Source organism: Pelodiscus sinensis, chromosome 1 (genome assembly GCF_049634645.1).
Source record: "Pelodiscus sinensis isolate JC-2024 chromosome 1, ASM4963464v1, whole genome shotgun sequence".
Classification (NCBI taxonomy): domain Eukaryota; kingdom Metazoa; phylum Chordata; order Testudines; family Trionychidae; genus Pelodiscus; species Pelodiscus sinensis.
In genome coordinates, this window is record NC_134711.1 from 57,382,264 (window position 1) to 57,402,360 (window position 20,097).

At 40.9% G+C, this 20,097-nt stretch overlaps 1 long non-coding RNA gene across 1 annotated transcript in view; it reads right to left on the reverse strand.

Moving 5' to 3' along the window:
- Positions 1-368: 368 nt before the first annotated feature.
- The window catches only part of LOC142826549 (uncharacterized), a 38,684-nt gene continuing 18,955 nt past the window's right edge, over positions 369-20,097 (reverse strand). Inside the window, exon 3 of the long non-coding RNA XR_012900754.1 lies at positions 369-495. This is a non-coding gene — a long non-coding RNA (uncharacterized LOC142826549). The remainder of the gene's footprint in view (positions 496-20,097) is intronic.

The window sequence follows — 20,097 nt, forward strand, 5'->3', positions numbered from 1 at the left end:
CTGTGGGTTGCCTTGCTCGAAGCACACCGCCTTCGTCTGACCCGTGGCTTCTAGTCTTGGCTCAGAGATGAGGGCCAAGCTTCATGCATTCTGTCTTCCAAGGTGACTCCTCTTTGTTCTTCACATCTGGACCAGCTGCATTAGGGGAGCGGTCGACATCTCCTGGGCCATCTTCCCAACCCCATGTAACCCACCGACACAGGAGAGCCCACAAGGACCTCCAGTCTCTAAGGAGCCACAGAACTACTTGTTTTTATTAGAGCAGTATGTGTAATCACCCCTGTAGTTTATCATCTAATTAAACAACAATACAGGGATCACAGAGTATTCTTTTAATTCAGACACATTTTAAAGCTAATTACATGATGTGATGGGATTGTATAAATACTTTTTTTTTAAGGTAGAACGTAGTTCATAAACTCCATTTCTGCTGTTAGGATAAAAAAAAATTGTACTTCCTCCAGCAACACATTCCTCTTCAGGCCTCCTCTTTTCCTGTAGTAACAGGAGAAAAAGAATAATGTCATTTAAATTTTATCATTTAAATTCTGTCACAGTCACCAGCCCCAATGTAACTCATTTCATGCATTTTTAGGAATGGTCTCAATAAGATGGCCTGCTGTTTTTTCTAAGAATTACGTTTTGTAAAGTCCCAACTAACAGTAACTAAATACAGTTCATCCACACAATTACTTTTATTAAGTGGAAACTCGGATATAAATCTTTTCTATTTAACCACTAACCTCAAATGAATACAGCATACTGGAAAAATCTGGCTATTTTATTTGAGTGACTTACTTTCCACTGGCTTCAGTATGCCCTTCAACATTTACTCTTCTGCTCAGTTTAGCCACAAGCAACTTTTGGTCGATTTATTTTTTCTATTAATACAGAAGAGATCAGAACTCACTGCCACAGTGTATTGAAGTTTGCCTCATCTTGATTTGTTTAATCTGGAATGGAATTGATCTGCTCCAGCTCCAGGCTAAGGCACTTTGTAAGTCGTACACAATAGACACTACATTGGGGCAATGCATTGTCACGGCAGATCATAAGAAGGGTCCTAAAATGTGTTTGTGTGCAGAGATGAGAGGAAAGAGATTAGGGAGGAAAGATATTGTCATACTATTATGCAAAGCCTGCTGAGAGAGAAAAAAGGGATTCTCTGAACAAATAGACCAAAACTGCAAAATATTTATAAGAAGTCAGCTGCATGCAATAAGGAAAAGAATGTTCATTTTTATAAATGCATGGCCAATATTAGAGATGAGTGTGTCTTTTTATGAAAATGCAGTGCTCAAGACAAATGTTATATTTATTTTCATTTATCCTCTCTTTCTTGGGTGTTAAGAAGAGAAATGTTTTTTTTCCAGATAAGAACAACTCCCACCTCAAAAAACAACCCCACAGTTACCAAACATGCAGAATATGTAATAGAATTTATATGGTAATTCATTTTGTGTTTACTTTCCATACTTTTGTCTGGAAAATTAATTGATGGGCAGGAATATTTGCTGAGACAGTGACTTTCAAATGAATAGTGCAGAACATTTTGGAAAGTGTATTTTAAATGTGTAATTATGAGTATTTGCACCAGAAACCTGATCCAAAAGCACAGATTTTCTACTGTGCCTACCATCCACTTGACGTAATTGAGGGAGATCACAAAGCCGTTGCTTGTGACTCCCTGATTCTTGGGTTAGTTCTACAGCACACCGATTTAGCATTCCTTAAGACAGTCTTGGGGACTGCTATAAATTATGGCTTCAGAAAAGGGAGAGTGGTCCCAATGGAGTATCTTCCACCTGGAGATCATTGAAGCTTCCCCCTTCAGAGCCCTGGCATAGGAGGCAAGTCAGGACAAGAAGATGGGGTGGCATAGCAACTGGCAATGCCGGGTCTATGTCATCTGGAGATACCACCTCATTCCCGTATCAGGGGAATCCCCTGCTCTAGAGCTCTAGCTGCTTTCCAGATGTCCTCCTCTCTTCTGCTGCCAAAGAGGCCAGATTGTTCATCGGAATCTGACCATAAGAATTCATGACCAGAAACAAGAGATATGATGTGTGTGTCCCACACACTATTTGCAGACCAAGAAAAAGAGATATTATTCAATTGAATAATTGAGGCTAACCATCTGAAAAAATGGTGTGACCCAACAATTAAGGATTTTGGCTACCTATGAGGGGCAAAGGTCAAGGCTGAGAATATCCGATTGCCTCTAGAGAAATCCATCCACATCTTGAATACTGCATGCCTCATCTCAAAAAAAGATATCTCAACACTGGAAAATGTTCAGAAAAGGACAACAAAAATTATTAGGGGTTTGGAACGGCTGACATGAGAAGAGATTAATAAGGCTGCGACTTTTAAGCTTAGAAAAGAGGAGACTAAGGGGGGGATATGATAGAGGTACATGAAATCATGACTGGTGCTGAGTCAGTAAGTAAGGAAGTGTTATTTACTTGTTCCCGTAAGACAAGAAGTAGGGATCATGGAATGAAATAAAGAATTAGCAAGTTTAAAACCAACAAAAGAAAGTATTTCTTCATATAACACACAGTCAACCTGTAGAACTCCCTCCCAGAGGGCGTTGGGAGACCAGGACTTTAACAGGGTTCAAAAGAACTAGATAAATACTGGGTGGATAAGTTCATCAATGGCTATTAGCTGGGATGAGCAGGAATGGTATCCCTAGCTTCTATTTGTCAGAAGCTGAGAAGGGGCAACATCAAAGCTCCTGAGCACCAGAGATGTCTGGCACAAGTTAAGGGGAGTGATTTATGACAGACAGATGCCCAGACTAATTTAGAGAGAACTACACAAAACTGTGGCAAGGCCAGCTTTTCTGTGTGGATCAGAGATATTGGCAACCAAAGAGAGGCACTTGAGATAAAGTGAAGCTATTGACATGACATATTTGAGGGCAGTGAAAGAGGTGATTTTGCCGTATCACATAAAGAATGGTGTCTTCAGGAATGAGACCAAGTTCTGCATTAACCAGGAGAGCTGACAGATTTGACAAGCTCCTGTGCAAGGTGTAGGCTCCAGTTCTGTGCTCCTGGAAGGGGTGAGGTCTCAGGCGGAAGGGGCAGGGCTGGGACAGCTAGCCCTCAGCTCCACCTAGAGCATGCCACACTATGCCCCCCCCCATCAGTCAGCCCTCATAGTTGCACAGAGCATGTCATGGCAACACTCCAGCATTGATTTAAAGGGCACCAGGGCTGCTGCAACTGCTGCAGTACTAGTAGCCACAACTGGAGCCATGGGCCTCTTTGAATCAATGGGACATTGGGCCATTGCCCCCTTGGCCTGCCTCCATCAGTGGACCTGGCCTTATCAGAGAGAAGCTGCAAGAGAGGAGCTGAGATGGTATGGTCATGTATGAAGGATGGATTAAGGGAATCCTGATAGGGAAGCATTTGAGACTAGAGTTTATGGGTGAAGAACAAGAGGAAAACCAAGAATTTGTGGACTATGTATCGGAGGATTGAATTGATATGGAGCGGCCACTCGACCAGCAAGCTTGGAAAACAGTGACGGTGTGACCTAATCCCAACTAATTGGGAAAGGGAAGGAAGATTTGAGAAAATTTTGAAAACAGTTTGAAGAAAAAAAAATGGCCTACTTCATCAAATATATTTGCTGGGAACTGTTTATTTAGCTCTAATCCAACCTTCTGAACACCAGAGTGTCAGGAGTTGTTTTCAGTATTTATTAGAGAAGGACGGGGTCTATACTCTGTGAAATTCAATAGTCACTAGTCAATTTGACTGTCCATGTTGTTTAAAATATTTGAAAGTACGTAACAGTGAATATATTTGAGGAGTCCTGTGGCACCTATAGACTAACTGAAGTGTAGGAGCATAAGCTTTCGTGGGCAAAGACCCACTTCGTCAGATGCATGTCACATCTGACGTGCACAGGACTCCTCATCGCTTTTGCAGATTCAGACTAACACGGCTACCCCTCTGATACTTGACAATATATTTGAGATATTATTTTTATTATTCATATTGCCTTGTAAATGTACATGGTATATTACATAGTTTGGACAGCTGCCGGAGGAACAATTTAAATTGGACAGATGCAATAGAAGGAATTTCACAATGAGACACGAGTGTGGAAGCAAACAGAGGCATTGTCACTTAGGATGGAAGGCAAGGCACAATATACGAGTTGATGATTAATAGCAATAAAGATTAGGAAGGAGGAGAGGTGTCAAAGACAGGTCATATTAAACACAAATAACTTCTCAAACAACAGGAAAAAGCAAGATTTTGTAAAGTTGACAGTGTGTTCACTAATTCAGATAGCCATTGCTTCTTTAATAATAATACTTAGCACTATGCATCTTCAAAGTACTATGTTAACATTGGCCAATTAAAGTTACACTACCGTAGGTATGTTATTTCAGTTTTAGTGGTGGGAAAACTGCGAAACAAAGTGATTAAAGGCCTAATCAATGGCACAGCTGCCATTTATTTCACTGGGGGCAGGCTCCAAAACTAAATGATTTACGCAAGGCCACAAGTAAATTGGTAGCCAAAGTGAGGTTAGACCTGAGGAATTCCTGGAAATCCTATGGATAGACAATTAAAGCATGCTGCCTTTTGGGGCCCTGATCCTACTTCTATTGAACTGATGGCTCAAATTCCAGTTGTCTACAATGGTGCGGTACGAGGCCCCGCGGACCTGATTTTCCAAGATATGCAACATGGGGAATTTTCAAAAGGAGGTAACAAGGTAAAGTGCCCAATTCCCATTTAAATCAATGGCATTTAGTTACCTAACCTTCTAAAAAATTCCAGTAGGTGCCTACCTGCATCTTTAGACACACATATCCATGAAAATCTGGCCCTAAGAGGCTAAGCCTAGAAACTCTTACTCATATGAATACCTCTAATGGAAGTACTCCATTGAAGTAAATGAAACTATTTGGCTGAATAATAATTAATCACACAGATAAAAGTTTTCAGGACTGGCTCATGCATCCTCTTTTTTCTGCCTTTCTGAAATGTATATCACAGTCTGATCTCAAATAGCTTACCTGGTGCCAGCTACTCAAGCACTGGGATGTCTATCACACTGACACTTGAAAAATCTTAATTTGGTTCCCCATTACGTTTGCAAAATAAAAATTACTTTACAGTAGAACTCTATTCAGCACCATGCTTTTGAATGGTATATCATAAGAGAGTGCTCCCTAAAAGGTTTAATACTTGACTGTAAAACATATTTAATAAAATTATAGAAGACAGTAATATTGAATTATTACCTGTCTTTTCCAGGGTCATAAAACATTTTTCTCTGCACTCTAAGAACACATTATTTCTTTCACTATGAATTCGATTAAAGTATTTAAAAAAAGTATGCATAGGGGAGAGTGTGACGTTATGATGTAGTGACTAAATTCAGCATACTCTAGCTACCAGGCACATTGCTAGAATCTATTTCACCTGGTTCAGAAATTTCAGCAATGGCTAATGTCCTCTTTACCTCTAGTAAACTCAACAAAGCCTATTGGTGTCTAAAATGAATGGTTAATTATCTTTTTATTACCTAGTCATCGCATAAAGTTACATGGCATGCTAGTTTGAAATAAACTCAAGTTGTATTGCAAATTAAAGGATGTTTAGGTCAAACCAATATGTCTTGTAAGCAGCCAGACTTAATTACAATGAATTAATTAACTATTGATTTTCAATAGCAATAGATTAATGTTTTTTAAAAAAACATTCGAAATCCTGATCATTCCCCATCCTCCATGGCACTGTGCATTTAGGACCAGATCCTCCAATGACATCCATACTGGCAACCCCCCTGCACCTTATCAAAGCCCCAAGGAGTGGGGATCAGCCACATCAGTCACTAGCACAGGGAACTAAAGCCAGTCCTGGATTAAAGAATTTTGGGGCCCTGTTCACCTTCTACCCACACACCCTCTATAAACTAGATGGCTCCTGTCCAGTATAGACCCTACCCCACACAGACTCCACAATGTTTTTTTTCTATCCGCCCTACACAGACCCCAGAGTGTCCCCAACCCTCCCATACCTCACCCCACACAGACCTCAAAACAACCCTCATACCCATAGACCCAGAAGCTCTGAGATACACACACACACACACACACACACACACACACACACACACACACAATATATATATATATATCTGTTCACCATAGCTCCACCGCCCAAACATCACTCACTCATGGCTAATGCCACAATTCTTGATTTCTTGCATGCCTCCCTTAGCCTTCACAACTCAGTTCACTGTCCCCCCAAATACTCACTCTCCACCAGTGCTTTCTATTCCCAGCACCCTCCACTTACTCCATAGCTCACAAGCAACTCATCCCCAGACCCTCACCCATCACACGCTGGACCCATGACACTTTGGCCATTCAGGGTACGTCTAAACTACATGGCTCCGTCGACGGAGCCATGTAGATTTGTTTGGCAAAAGAAAATGAAGCCGCGATTTAAATAATCGCGGCTTCATTTAAATTTACATGGCTGCCGCGCTGAGCCGACAAACAGCTGATCAGCTGTTTGTCGGCTCAGCACGCTAGTCTGGACGCTCCCCTGTCGAAATGAAAGCCTTTTATCGACATCCCCGGTAAACCTCATCCTACGAGGCATAACGGGGGATGTCGATAAAAGGCTTTCAGTTAGGCATGGAGCGTTCAGACTAGTGTGCTGAGCCGACAAACAGCTGATCAGCCATGTAAATTTAAAATTTAAATGAAGCCGCGATTATTTAAATTGTGGCTTCATTTCCCTTTGCCGATCTGTCTAATCTACATGGCTACATCGATGGAGTCATGTAGTCTAGACACACCCTCAGTGATGCTTTCCCATCTTAGCATTCCATCCTGTCCCAGGCTAGGGTAACCCATTCCAGTCCTCTTTGTGATCCCAGCTACCCAGCTCTTCACTCACATGCTCTTATGCCATCATGATGGAGGGACACAGAGTCACAGTACAGATCAGGTTTGGTAAAAGCACAGCCAGGTCAAATTCGAGTGAGTGGCATGGCACTGCCACACTGCTCAGTTGTTTTTTTCTCTTGAGTTTCTCTCCTCAGTTGCTGTAGCCTCCTGAGATGGGGAACCTGTGCAAGTACACAGAGTGCACATTGGTCAGGCCCTGGTTGGCTACAGACTCTATTCACCAATCTATCCCTTTGAGCAAATCACTTAAGCCTATGCTTTGGTAGTATTGATTTCAATGGGAAACAAGTTTGAATGCTTGGATGTTTTGGGACATATATCTGTCAAGGCTCATGGACTGGCCTTGGACTCATGGACCAGCTTGTGCTAGGAAAATTGTCATCACTGTTGGTTTGGGAGTCTTTTTAAAACATTTGTTTACAGACCATGTCCTGCTTTCTACTCAATTCACACTCTCCAAATGCAGCTCATCTGTCATCCCACTAGAATCTAGCCTTTAAGGTCATGTCTGCACTAGGAAACTACTTTGAAGTTAGTAAATTCAACTTCATAACTCCTGATTTAACAAATTCGAACTAGTGTGTCCCCACTACGGGGAAGCCTCAAAATTAGTCTAAGGCAGGCTCTGTTAATATGGATGTGCTACCTTGGAGTTCCAGGAAACATTGGGGAGTAATTAGTTTGAATTACTCTGGGGAGTAGTTATTCTGAAATAGCAGCACTGGAGCATCCACACTACTGTTATTTCAAAATAGCTATTTTGAAATTACCTTTTTTCTTGCTTTTCATCAGGAGTACAGATTTCAAATTCCATGGCCCATTATTTCAAAATAATGGGCTTGTTAGTGTGGATGCTCTGCTTATAAATTCAATCTTGGGGAACAGGAAGATTATTTCACAATAAAATCCTAGTGTAGACCAGGGCTAAATGTTATACTTTCAACTCAGTATAAATTGTCTTGAAATTCAGATTAGATCTACATGGGTGGACCCATCTGTGCAGACCTGATAGTAGGACTCAAGCCACAGTTTTGTAAATCTATACTGTGTATGGTTCAAATTTTGCTCTCTGATACAAATTCATACACATGCATGCCCTTGGCAGGGGGACTTGTGGGAAGAATTTGGTTAGCTATGTAATAAACACAAACCTGCTCACATTTAAGCCAATGGCAAGACTCCCAAATAAGAAAAAACATCATTGCTAATTTTCTGTTTTGCAGAATATTATTAAAAGCTATGCTGTGGTTCCCACTGAATAATAAAGCAAACTAGATGCAAAATATTATAAATAATAATAATATAGCTCAGAACAGAGAATAAAAATGAATAGCCTCCATCTCCCAGCACTCTGTCTTTAAATCAGCCGTCAGAAAACTCATCTGTTTACAATGAATTTATAATGTTTGGTTCCAATCATCTTCCCACTGAAGTCAATGGCAATTTTGCCACTGACATCCAGTAGAAAAGCTCTGTGTCCTATGGCTGGACATTCATGAGAATGTTACAGCATGACAAATGGCCTTTCAGTAGAACTGTCAGATTCCAAAGGATTCTCACGATAGACTATAGAATGGTTTTATGTTTCACCAGCTGTTTGCAGTGCTCATTCTCTTGAATGCCATTTTTCTAATTAAGCATAATTTGATTCATGGAAATGTACATGGACAATAAATTGCTATGTAAATCCCTTATGAAGTACACATCTTCTCATTCCATGCTGTATTTTGTATTGACCAGATTGTCTTCTGTTCTTGCACTGTTCTCAGGGAACACCCCTTTCTCTGCGCAGAGTTCACTTATAGAAAGAGTAAAAGGTATTTCTATGTGACTAGAAAGTAAACTTTACTCCACCATTTCTTCTATGAGAAAAATAATGTTCAGGTTTTATTATTATTAAATAGTAACCTGCAATATGAACATAGTGCTTAATAGCATCAAAATGTTCTTCCAGCATTAGTAAAAGCATTATGGAAATAAATTTTATTTAAATACTAAAGACCAAATTCTGATATACTTCATGGGGATTACCAGTACAATTGATTTAAATATGTACGACAAAGTATCAGAATCTGATCCTAGATTAAAAAAAACTATGATAACATAACATGGGATGCCTAAATTGTTTTGAAAACTTTGGCCTTGTTGTGAGTAGGAAAATACTCTAGATGTGATTTTCAGCCTTACCTATTGAGTCTACATCGAACTGGATGGGACATTGCTTTTCCTGGCCCATGAAAATCTGGTATTTTACCCATATTGGGAAAAAAATGTGCAAATCTCAAAAGTTTTCACATAAGAAAATAAAAAATAAAATATCTTGGTTTTAATATTTTAATTTTGTTTTTTTAAACATATATGATTATTTGTTTAAATTTGCAAAAAAAAGCAGTTTCAAACTAGAAAACTGGAATTGTTGATGGATCAGCATTTTTTGATGGAAAAAGTGTTTAGCTGAAACATTCCAGATCAGCTCTGGCTTTAGAAGTTAATTCCCATCATATATATAGTAGCCAAATGTCTGTGACTCTGTAATGCTGAAACATTGGCTGTTCCCTCTGGGCGGCGCTGTTGCCTCCCACCGTGGCTCTCAGCTGACTTCTGTGCCGCTCAGCTGGGCCGCCGAACGGGAGCAAGCAGCTCAAGCAGCTGTTTGGGCTCTGCGCTCCCCATGCAGCACCCCATAGACATAAATGCCATAGACATAAATGGTGGAGACAGGTCAGAGTGCTCACCGCGCAGTGGACCACCACAGGGAAAACAAGGTTTAGGATTTGAAATGTTTTTCCTTGATTAGTGAAAACTTAGTGGATTGCATGATAATTTTAAGTTAAGGAATTCTAGCGAAAACAGGCTTTAAACCCCTGACAGTAGAAAGCATGTCTGGACTTTAGATATGGCAACACAAGATGCTACATACAACTCCTGCTCCCCGTTAGGATTAGTGCCCATCACAAGGGTCCCTTCTGACTTTGGAATCAATGAACATATGAGTTGGTGCAGCTTCAAAAGTGGGCAGACCAGGTCCAGGAAGAATGAAGGCCAAAGTAGAAAGGAAACAAACTGATTCCATTCCTCTCCTAGACAGCCATTGCCAGCAGGGCCCCCTGGAGTTCTGACATGACTTTAAATCTGCCCTCCCTTGATAGCATATACAGGCAGTACTGACCCCATCCTTCACTGAGTAGAATCATTCCTTATGCTGCCATAGGGAAATGCTGTTTGCATCCATCCCACAGCCCTCCCCCTAAATGCTGACGCCATGGGTGCTCCATGGAAAAATATATAGTGGGTTCTCAGTACCCATAAGCAACCCTGCAGATCATTCCTTTCTTCTCCCTCCTTGTACCTCCTGTTCAGTGGTGTGCAGGAGGCACTGGGGTAGGGGGAGGATCTAAGGCAGGAAGAGGCAGGGGAGGGGGCCAGAAGGAGTGGGATAGGGCAGAATGGGAGCAAGAAGAGGCAGAGTGGAAGGTTGGGGTAGGGGTGAAGCTTGGAGCAGAGCAGGAATTGAGCAAACCCCAGAGAAAAAGGAAGTTGGCACCTATGATTCCCTCCTTTTGACTACTGAATTGAGTATGACATATGACATTTGTTCAAGACATCACCCGATCTAAGTATTATTTGTCTGAGTTGATGACCCATTTCAAGGTTACTTTGATGAGGATATAAATGCCATTGGATATTTCATTAATGTTTTACAAATTTCTATTCCACTGATCGAGTCCTGTTGGGTACTAAGGGGCTGGACCTAAAGTATAGCTCTACTTGTTACAAAATCAAAGATGTATTTGTGGAATTCAAAGGATAGAGGCAAAAGGAAATCACACAAAACTTTCCAGGCAATTGATTGAAGTGAAAATGCATGCATGAAGTAAATGGTAACACATAATATAGAAAAATATTTAGGAAATGGAAAAAAACATTTCCCGACTGAGGAGCTATTGACTATTACATTATGGTTCGCCATATGTTTATTCAGTTCAAACATGGTTCCAGATAAAAAAGTTTCTAACTCAATATGCCTGGGATTAAACTACATTTTAGGCCAGTCTGTAACTAAACTTCATCTACACTAATCCAGAATATGAATTGTATAGTGTTTCCTCCCATCTGCACCAGTCTAGATTCATTTTATAACTTGTAAAATAGTAAGACTAGAAGGTCTAGAATTGATAGTAATTCCAATATGGGAAAGATCAAGCATAAATAAAAATTTGTGTTCCATTCTTTTGAATCAATGTTATAATCCAAAGGAAAAACATTAGAAGGTACAGAGACATCTGTCTATGTATCCATAAACAACATACTGGGCCTTCTTTTAAACAAATCATTTTATATAAACAAAGTACCTATTGGATATTTGAAATTCTGACACTATTTCCTGGAGCTCTGGGTTAAAGCTCTGAGAAGAGTGATCTGTCTGGATTTTAGCCAAGGAGCTGTGGGACAACATGGCTTAGAGCTTTAGATGTGAGGACAAGGGTACCACAGCTTGGGTCTTGAGCCCCATGGGTAGATACTGAGACATGGGGCTTCTTCCCTGTGGAAGTCACCAAAGATCCTACCGGTTTAAAAATATTTACTGGAGCTCTGCTCTGGACAGCTTATGCTGAATTAAAACCCTGGCTATGAAGTAAGAACATGGTTATTCATCTACATAGAGAAGCTTCATTGCTTGATCCGTTAGATCTTGATCCTACTGTAATTTTGTAATTGTAACACAATTTTCATTGGCTTAAATAGATAAAGGATCAGATTCTTAGACAGCAGCTGGAATATCAGTCTCAGTCTAACACGCCTGCAAGGAAATCACAAATTTGGGACTAAACATCTATAACATGAGGCAATTTCAGAAACAATGAAAGTCTCTCTGGATTGTGCACTGAGAACACATTTGGGTATCTATAAACATTTATTGAGAGAAGCTATTACCATGTTTCCCTGCGATCACTTGAAATAGATTTATTATATAGAACAAAAATACTTTTTCCTAATTCCTAGCTGTAGTCCAGTTTTTACATGTTTTCCACACTCTATTTTAAGGCTTTCCAGCTTGAGTATTATGAAGCTATAACAAATCTGAGAGAGAAGAGAAAATGACATAGAATTTGTCATATAAATCAGCTAAGGGAAACTCATGGGTGGATTTTTCTATAAGGTCTGATAGAATCAATAAACCTTGATCTTCCCAAGTAAAATTATTATCTATAATACCTGAAAAGCACTCCAGATTACCTCTGACAAGAGTTCAAAGGGGAGACACTGGGTTTATTTTAGGTTTTTAATGGACTAAACAAAGGAAAGTCACACTTAAAATTGCATCCAGGAGGTCATACCAATTACTGTGTGGCAGAAAAGAGGGACGGTTAGAACCAGGTGTTTGTATGTTTGTTTAAAGGGGGAAGTGATTAGACAAGCATATGAACAGGCTGTTAAATCCTTTAATATCTTTTGTATACTAAAAATTGGGACCATACGAAGATCATACATTTTCAGTACTAAAGGCTGCCCGTTTACATCTAAATAAACACACACCAATCAGTAATGTAGTTTTATTGTTTAATTGTTAACATATCCCTAGATGACTTAGGTGAATGGAGATGGCATTCACTTTCAAATAATATCATTTAAGCTCCTCATAAATAGTGAGATCTATTCTAATTTGGCCTCCTGAGACCAATCTGGTGGAGCCATTTTAATGAGCAATGAGTTTGAGTCTTAATAGTTAAACATTTACATATTGGGATTAGGAAATACATTTGAATTCTAATGCACACATATATACAAAACAGCTTAAGCTAAGGGTATGTCTAGACTGCATCCCTCTGTTGAGATCTGTCGAGAAAGAAAGCCTTTTTCAACAGCTCCCTTATGCCTCCTTATGCAAAAAGGCTTTCTTTCTCGACAGTTCCCCCTCTATACTGCCTCGTTTTGCCGACAAAGTGCTGAGTCGGCAAAATGCGGTGGCCATATTTATGCAAATTAAGCATGAGATATTTAAATCCCTGCCTCATTTGCAATGTCGACCTGCCTAATCTGCATACCTCTGCTGACAGAGGGATGCAGTCTAGACATACCCTGAGATGTTTTTGTCAGAAATGTAGGTGGCAAATAATCTACTTATTTATTTTTCTTTAATGGAAACTATTTAAACGATTGTAATGTATTCTTCTTGGTATAGCTGTAGTGAATAAATTTAATTATTTAAAATATTATATTTCTTGTAGAGATAAATATACTTGCCAATAATAATAAACCACAATGATTGTTAATCTGCTGTATCCTTTAGTCGGACACAGTTCAGTGACACTTTCACTGATATGAATAGCTTTATTGTTCCTAGTTATTAAGAGAATAATTAATCTATGGACCAACAAAGGCTGGAAATGAAGCATAAAAGATATTATGACATTAAGCAAGCATTTTATACCTGAAAATGGACTGGAATGGATATAGGCCACTCATTTTTTTTATACTTGCATCTGCAGATATCATAATGAGCTTGTAATCAAAATAGAAAGGCAAAGAATGCTCACAGAGAACCCAACTAATCTGAATGTAAACAGGGAAGATCTTTTGGGAAAGCATCTGAGAAAAATCAGTTAACCACTGAAAAGATATGAATGAATGAGAAATATAGCATGACTGATCTTGAGATACAGAGACTTTTCTAAATATATTTAGTATCCCTTGAAAAAAGTTTATTGAGGATTTGGCAGTGTGTGAGGATCAGATTTCTCAAGGCATTTAGGTACCTGAAGACGTGGGCAAGTGCCTAATGAGATTTTCAAAAGCCATTAGGCACTTGCCTATACACATGAGTGCCTATACACTTGCCTATACACATGAGTGCCTATACACATCTTCTAACACTGAAATACCTTTATAAAAGGCTGTATTTATGCACTGGGTTTATCACAGACTTTTAATCTGAGAGATACAGTGAGTGAAAGTGTTATAGGCCTACTGAACACCAGAAGAGTAGGAAGAGGTGTAGAGAAGTTGGTGCCCTGCTTACACATACAACAAAGTATACATACCTTTAACTAATCAGATTGCTTTAATTAATCTGTCACATGAAGGAACCTTGAAACAAAGTGAGAGTAATTGAAATAAAAGGGTGGAAGCTTGGCACTACTGTAATATTTTTGTTTACTGGGATTAACTGTTATTGTTATACTGGGTTCATTTACATAGCTATGTAGATGTATCAGGCACTTTACAGACACATGCAAACACAGGAAAAGGCGTTTATAATTTATTTTCTATCTGATGATTTTGCCTTTTATGTTTTTAACCAGCCAATTACCCGTCATAAGATGGGATTTTCAGGTTTCTCCTCCATGTCGGTCTTTTATCCTGAGACTCCAGTATCTTGCTCCATGTCTCCTTCTCTCTCTCTCTTCTCCTCCTACTGCTTCTCCCCCTCTCTCTCTCAGCTCTCCTCCGCCTTCTGCCTATCTCTCCGTCTCTCTCTTTCTCTTCTCCCCCTCCTGCCTCTCACTCTCTCTCTGCTCTCCTGTCTCCGTCGGGGATGAAGGAACGTCCTGGCCCCACCCCCTGGCCATGTACATCACCACCCCGTCCCCCTTCACCTCCCGCCGTGGTGCTCGGCTGACTTCTGTGCCACTCAGCCAGGCTTGACTTTTGTGCCACTCAGCCAGGCTTTTTCAGGGGAGCAAGCAGAGCAAGCGGCCGTTTGGGCTCCCCCACGGTAGCCCGGCTGTGCGGCGCAGAAGTCAGCCGAGCAACATGGCAGGAGGCGAAGGAGGATGTGAAGGGGGGCAGGGTGGTGACATACATGGCCAGGCCCTGCCCCCTGGCATGTATATCACTGCCCCACCCCCTTCACCTCCCGCCATGGCGCTTGGCTGACTTCTGCGCCGCTCAGTCGGGCTGCCACGGGGGAGCAGGCAGTGCAAGCGGCCATTTGGGTCCCGTGCTGGGAACTGCGGCACCCAAACAGCCACTTGCGCTGCTTGCTCCCCCACGGCGGCCCACCTGAGTGGCGCAGAAGTCAGCCGAGCACCAAGGTGGGGGTTGAAGAACGTGACTCAGGCAACAGCGTTGCCCAGAGGGAACAGCCAGCATTTCGGCGTTACAGACTCTCAGACACTGGGGATATGTCTACACTACCCCCCTAGTTCAAACTAGGGTGGTTAATGTAGTCATACGAACTTGCAAATGAAGCCCGGGATTTGAATTTCCCGGGCTTCATTTGCATGTTGCCGGGCGCCACCATTTTTAAATGTCCGCTAGTGCAGACTCCGTGCCCGCGGCTACACGCGGCACTAACTAGATACACGCGCCACGAGGCGTACAGATAGTTCGGAGTAGGAAGCCTAGTTCGAACTATCTAGTTCGTGCCGCGTGTAGCCGTGGGCACGGCGTCCGCACTAGAGGACATTTAAAAATGGCGGCGCCCGGCAACATGCAAATGAAGCCCGAGAAATTCAAATCCCGGGCTTCATTTGCAAGTTCGTATGACTACATTACACCCTAGTTCGAACTAGGGTGATAGTGTAGACATACCCTGGGCTACTATATATATGATATAGGGAAGGTTTATGGCACTATAGGGTTTGGTAGACAAAACTAAAGTAATTTTTACACTTTTCAGTGATAGGATTTTTCATTTCCACTAGAACATGATAATTGAGTTAATTTTCCCACATTCATAGCTCCTTTATAGAGTTTGTTCTTCATCTGAAGTCTCTTTCTGTCTGTTTCTTGTCCAGCCTCCTGTAGTCCTCTTGTTCTGACACTAGTTTATTATTTGAAAATAGAGGTGCAAACCATGGGGTAGACTAGAGCATGAGAAAGACATGTTGTTGGTTTCCCCCCCTGTAAATATTCCCCTTGCAGTGGCTGCAGACTTCATCCTTGTCAATGCAACCTGTTTTTCTACATGCTTGCACCTCTGCCTCAAAATCCTCTGCTGTTCTTGGGAATGTCTGGGAGACTGATGAGTTTTCTTCTATTAGGTTAACATAATTCTCTGTCTGAGATGGAAGGGGATAAAGGACAGAGTGTTTGAAACTCAACACTGCTTCCAAATTAGCTTCTCTCTTGCATATGAAACTGGCTAATCCCAACCTTTTTTCATCCGAAAGAAGTCTCTCTCTTAGCTCAGAAAATATTTCTTCCCAAAAAGCTGTGTTCTGCCCTTCTATAAATTCACACAGCTCTCACAGAAATCATTAATTTTCGGGACAAACTTTGAATTTTGCATAACCATTTTAACAAAATAAAAGTGAGATTATAAACATTCTTAAGAACCTTCTTTTGTTTGAAGCAAACCACAGTATCTTCACTGAAACAACTATTACAGGCTGTTCACCTCACTCAGGTCCCCTGCAGCTTGGTTTACTTGAGAAAGGCTGAAACATTTGGAAGAAAGAGGTGGGGTGTTCCACTCACTAATCAGATTGTTTTGAAAAATGGATGAAATACATATGGGGTAGGGGATAAAAATAAGATAGAAACATTCATACTAATTCCATGTCAAAATTCAGACAGTTCACAATGTCTACTCTATAGCGTAATGGAAGCAAACAAACAGAGGAGTATTATAAAGTGGCATCTATTTGTAGGTAGTCCCCTGGTAGTCCCCTGTGGCAGGCATAGTATTTTAGATAACATAGTGTGATCTTGCTTGCTTGCCACCAAAATCCTTTGGTATTTGTGGGTGTGTGCATATGTATGTGATTTTATTACGTATTTGTGTCTTTGCCAAAATAAGAACTTCTTGTATTGCTATTACATAGAGATGTTTATACCCTGTCTCTACCATCTTAAGATAAACCTTTTACACTGTAGCTATGGATTTATTCAGAAGTGACTGTAAAATTGGCCTTGACTTTAAAGTCTGGGTTTAAATCTATCTTGTGACAGTGGTTGAACAATACAGGCACATCACCTGAGTCCTCAAAATAAGGTTTAGGTGATACATAGATCTAGTGCTAGCCTTCTGCACAGGAGTTAGTTTTACCCAGCATATTACCCAGCTGAATGGGGACTTCCTTCCTATCAGGGCCAGGTCAATGATTAGACCAAACACAAGATCCTGTCCAGTACTGTATTAAGAAATTGATGGGTTGATGGGATCCAGACAGTCTTAATTTGGTCATGAAGTCCACAAGGGCTTCAAAACTTAGACACTCTTACATTGGATGTTAAGGTCAGAAAGGACCACTGAGATCATGTAGTCTGCTCTCCTGCATGGCACAGGATATAGGACTTCACTGATTTCATTCTTCTTTGAACTAGAGCCTCTCTCTAAGAAAAACATCCATTCTTGATTTAAAAAGTATTGGAGTGGACAGCTGCCTATAGGTCACTTTGACACTGTGGCTCATAACTTCAACTTCAGCCTTATTCATTAACAGGGATGATTCAAAGTGATACAGAAACAGAGCTCGTCAACTCAAATTTAACTGTCTCTGGACATTTTTTAGAACCTAAGGGTGAGCCTACACAGCAGTGTTATTTTTCAATATTGGTCGTTATTCTGAAATAACAATGAGTCTACACAGAAATTCTATTATTTTGAAATAAATTTAAAAAACTGACAGCTTATTCCAACTTCTGTAAACCTCATTCCACAAGGAATAACACCTCTTCTGAAATAGCAGTTTTGAAATAGCTATAGTGTGGGTGCCTCACTGCTGCTATTTTGAAATAGCTCTTCCCCAGGGCCATTCAAAGTAATTACTCCCCAGTGCTTCCTGGGGCTATACATCGAGGTAGTGCATCCACATTAGGGAAGCCTGTCTCAACTTATTTCAAGGCTTTCCTGAAGGATAGATACGCTATTTCAAAATAAGCTGTTTCGGAGTATTTCTTCCAGAATAGCTTATTCTGAAATAAGTGTGGACGTAGCCTAGCAGGCAAACTAAACGAGTCCAATGAAAGGGTGGAATATCACTCCATTTTCACTCTCATGAATCTTTGATGCCCAAAATGTGTGCACTCCAAGGGCCTATCTCCATTACAATCTTAAATCTACCTTTGTTAGATTGACTTATAGTCACTACAGCAATTACAGGACTGACTGATGTCCACACTACCCTCTTTCTCTCCATGGTGCGTATGCTCACCAAGAGCACTTCCACTGACTGAAGAGGAGCTGAGTGGGGGCTCAGAGCCAGGGTACGGCTTTCTGCAGGAAGTCCAGCTGCTCCCTGGGCTTCTTGCCTGAGGCTCCTCACCTTCCCATAGTCAGTCAGGAGTGGAGCATGGGGGGAAGCAGCGCAGGACTTCTTGCCTCTGACAGGGAGATCTGTACTTGGAGTGAAGTCAGCTGCTATGCTCCTGGCAGGGAGCAGGGATCCCTGGTCCTGGAGGGCAGCAGATCTCTGAGTAGGGTGCCTGTGCAATAACCCAAACCTGGATGGCAGTGGAAACCTGTTCAATCTGCTTGGGGAGCTGGGAATTGTCCACATGGGCACTGAGGTGCCCTAACTACACCGATATAAGCCCTATAGCTCTTGTGGAGCTGAAGTTATGATATCAGTGTAGCAGAGTACTTACATTAGCAGGAGCAATGCTGTAGTATAGGCTACGTCTAGACTGCAAGAGTCTAGACTTCTAGGCTACGTCTAGACTGCAAGCGTCTAGACTTCTAGGCTACGTATAGACTGCAAAAGATCTTCTGAAAAAACTTCTTCCGAAAGAGATCATCCACACTGCAAAAGCACATCGAAAAAGCGATCTGCTTTTTTGAAAGATAGCGTCCACTCTGAATGGACGCTATCTCACATGTAAGCTGTGATTATTATGGATGGAGTGGCCACCAGGGCACCTGTGCTTTTTCCTCTTTCCTCTTCTTCCAAAAGAACTCCCTCTTCCCCGTCCACATACACCTTTTTCCAAAAGAGCTCTTTCTCAAAAAGGCTTCTTCCTCATAGAACGAGAATTACCAATGTTGGAAAACCTCCTCCATTATTTCAATTTTCTTTTAAAAGAACGTGATTGCAATGTGCATGTAACTGAAGATTTTTTTGGAAAAACAGTCGTTTTTTTGAAAAAACTCTGTAATGTAGACTTACCCATAGACACTGACAAAATTTGGTCAACAAAGGTGCCTGATGTAAATTTAACTGTGTAATGCAGACCATGCCTGTCTCTGTTTTGAAGGGCTTTTTCCTTCTCACTCATTAAACAGTAAAGAAATAAATCTTGAACAGGCTAAATATCCTTTGCACCAAAAAGGAAAAAAAAATCCACAGGCTGCTAATAACTGGGATCTTTGTTTGATATAATGTCACTTGCTCTCAAACAATTATAGGCTGATAATTTGCTTCCTTTTTGATATATTGATCCATTTCTCTCAAAGCCGTTAGAGAAGATTATCCCCAAATGATCTGAGAATTTAATCATCTGTCTCAGGTGTCACTGACAACCTAAATAAGCCATGCTGTTCTCAGATCAATGCAGCAGAAAGGGCTTTAGTTTGGTAACTCTCCAAACTATTCTGCTTTATTCTCTTCTATAGACCCATTTTGTGGTGCTTTATGGTGAATAAATAAATAACAACAAATTAATTAAGTATAATAATAAATGCATTAAACAAATCAGTAACAAACCAAACAGCAATGGAACAAAGTAATGAAAAGTTAACTAGATTAGCACAAAGATTACATGGGGCTTTGCACCTCCCTTATGTCAATGTACAGGTGAAACCTTCTGTTTGTCGAGCTTCATTTTGTTTTCACAGAAAGCAGCACTGCCTCTTACTACATCATTCTTCCTCCTTAGCCTTCTCAGATGCTCTGCTAAGATTTGGACATGTAACCAGTGGCTGAATAGAGAGAGGCAGGGAAACTGCTCACCAAATTTCTAAACAGAAAACTGCCTATTAGCTATATTAAACCTCCTTCATTATGCTTCATGATCATCACTGAACAGCTGTGGGAGGACCCACCCAATGGCAACAGAACTAGAAAGTATGAGCTTCACTCTTTCTGTCAAACAAACACCATTAGAAATGCAGTGTAACACACCATAAGAGTCTGCTAGAGTTTGTCACTGTGGGAAGCTCATGCCACAATCTATAGCAGGCGTGACCAACCCTTGGCTCATGAGCTGCATGCGGCTCTTACCTCCTCCTCCCCCCCCCCCATCAGTGCAGATGG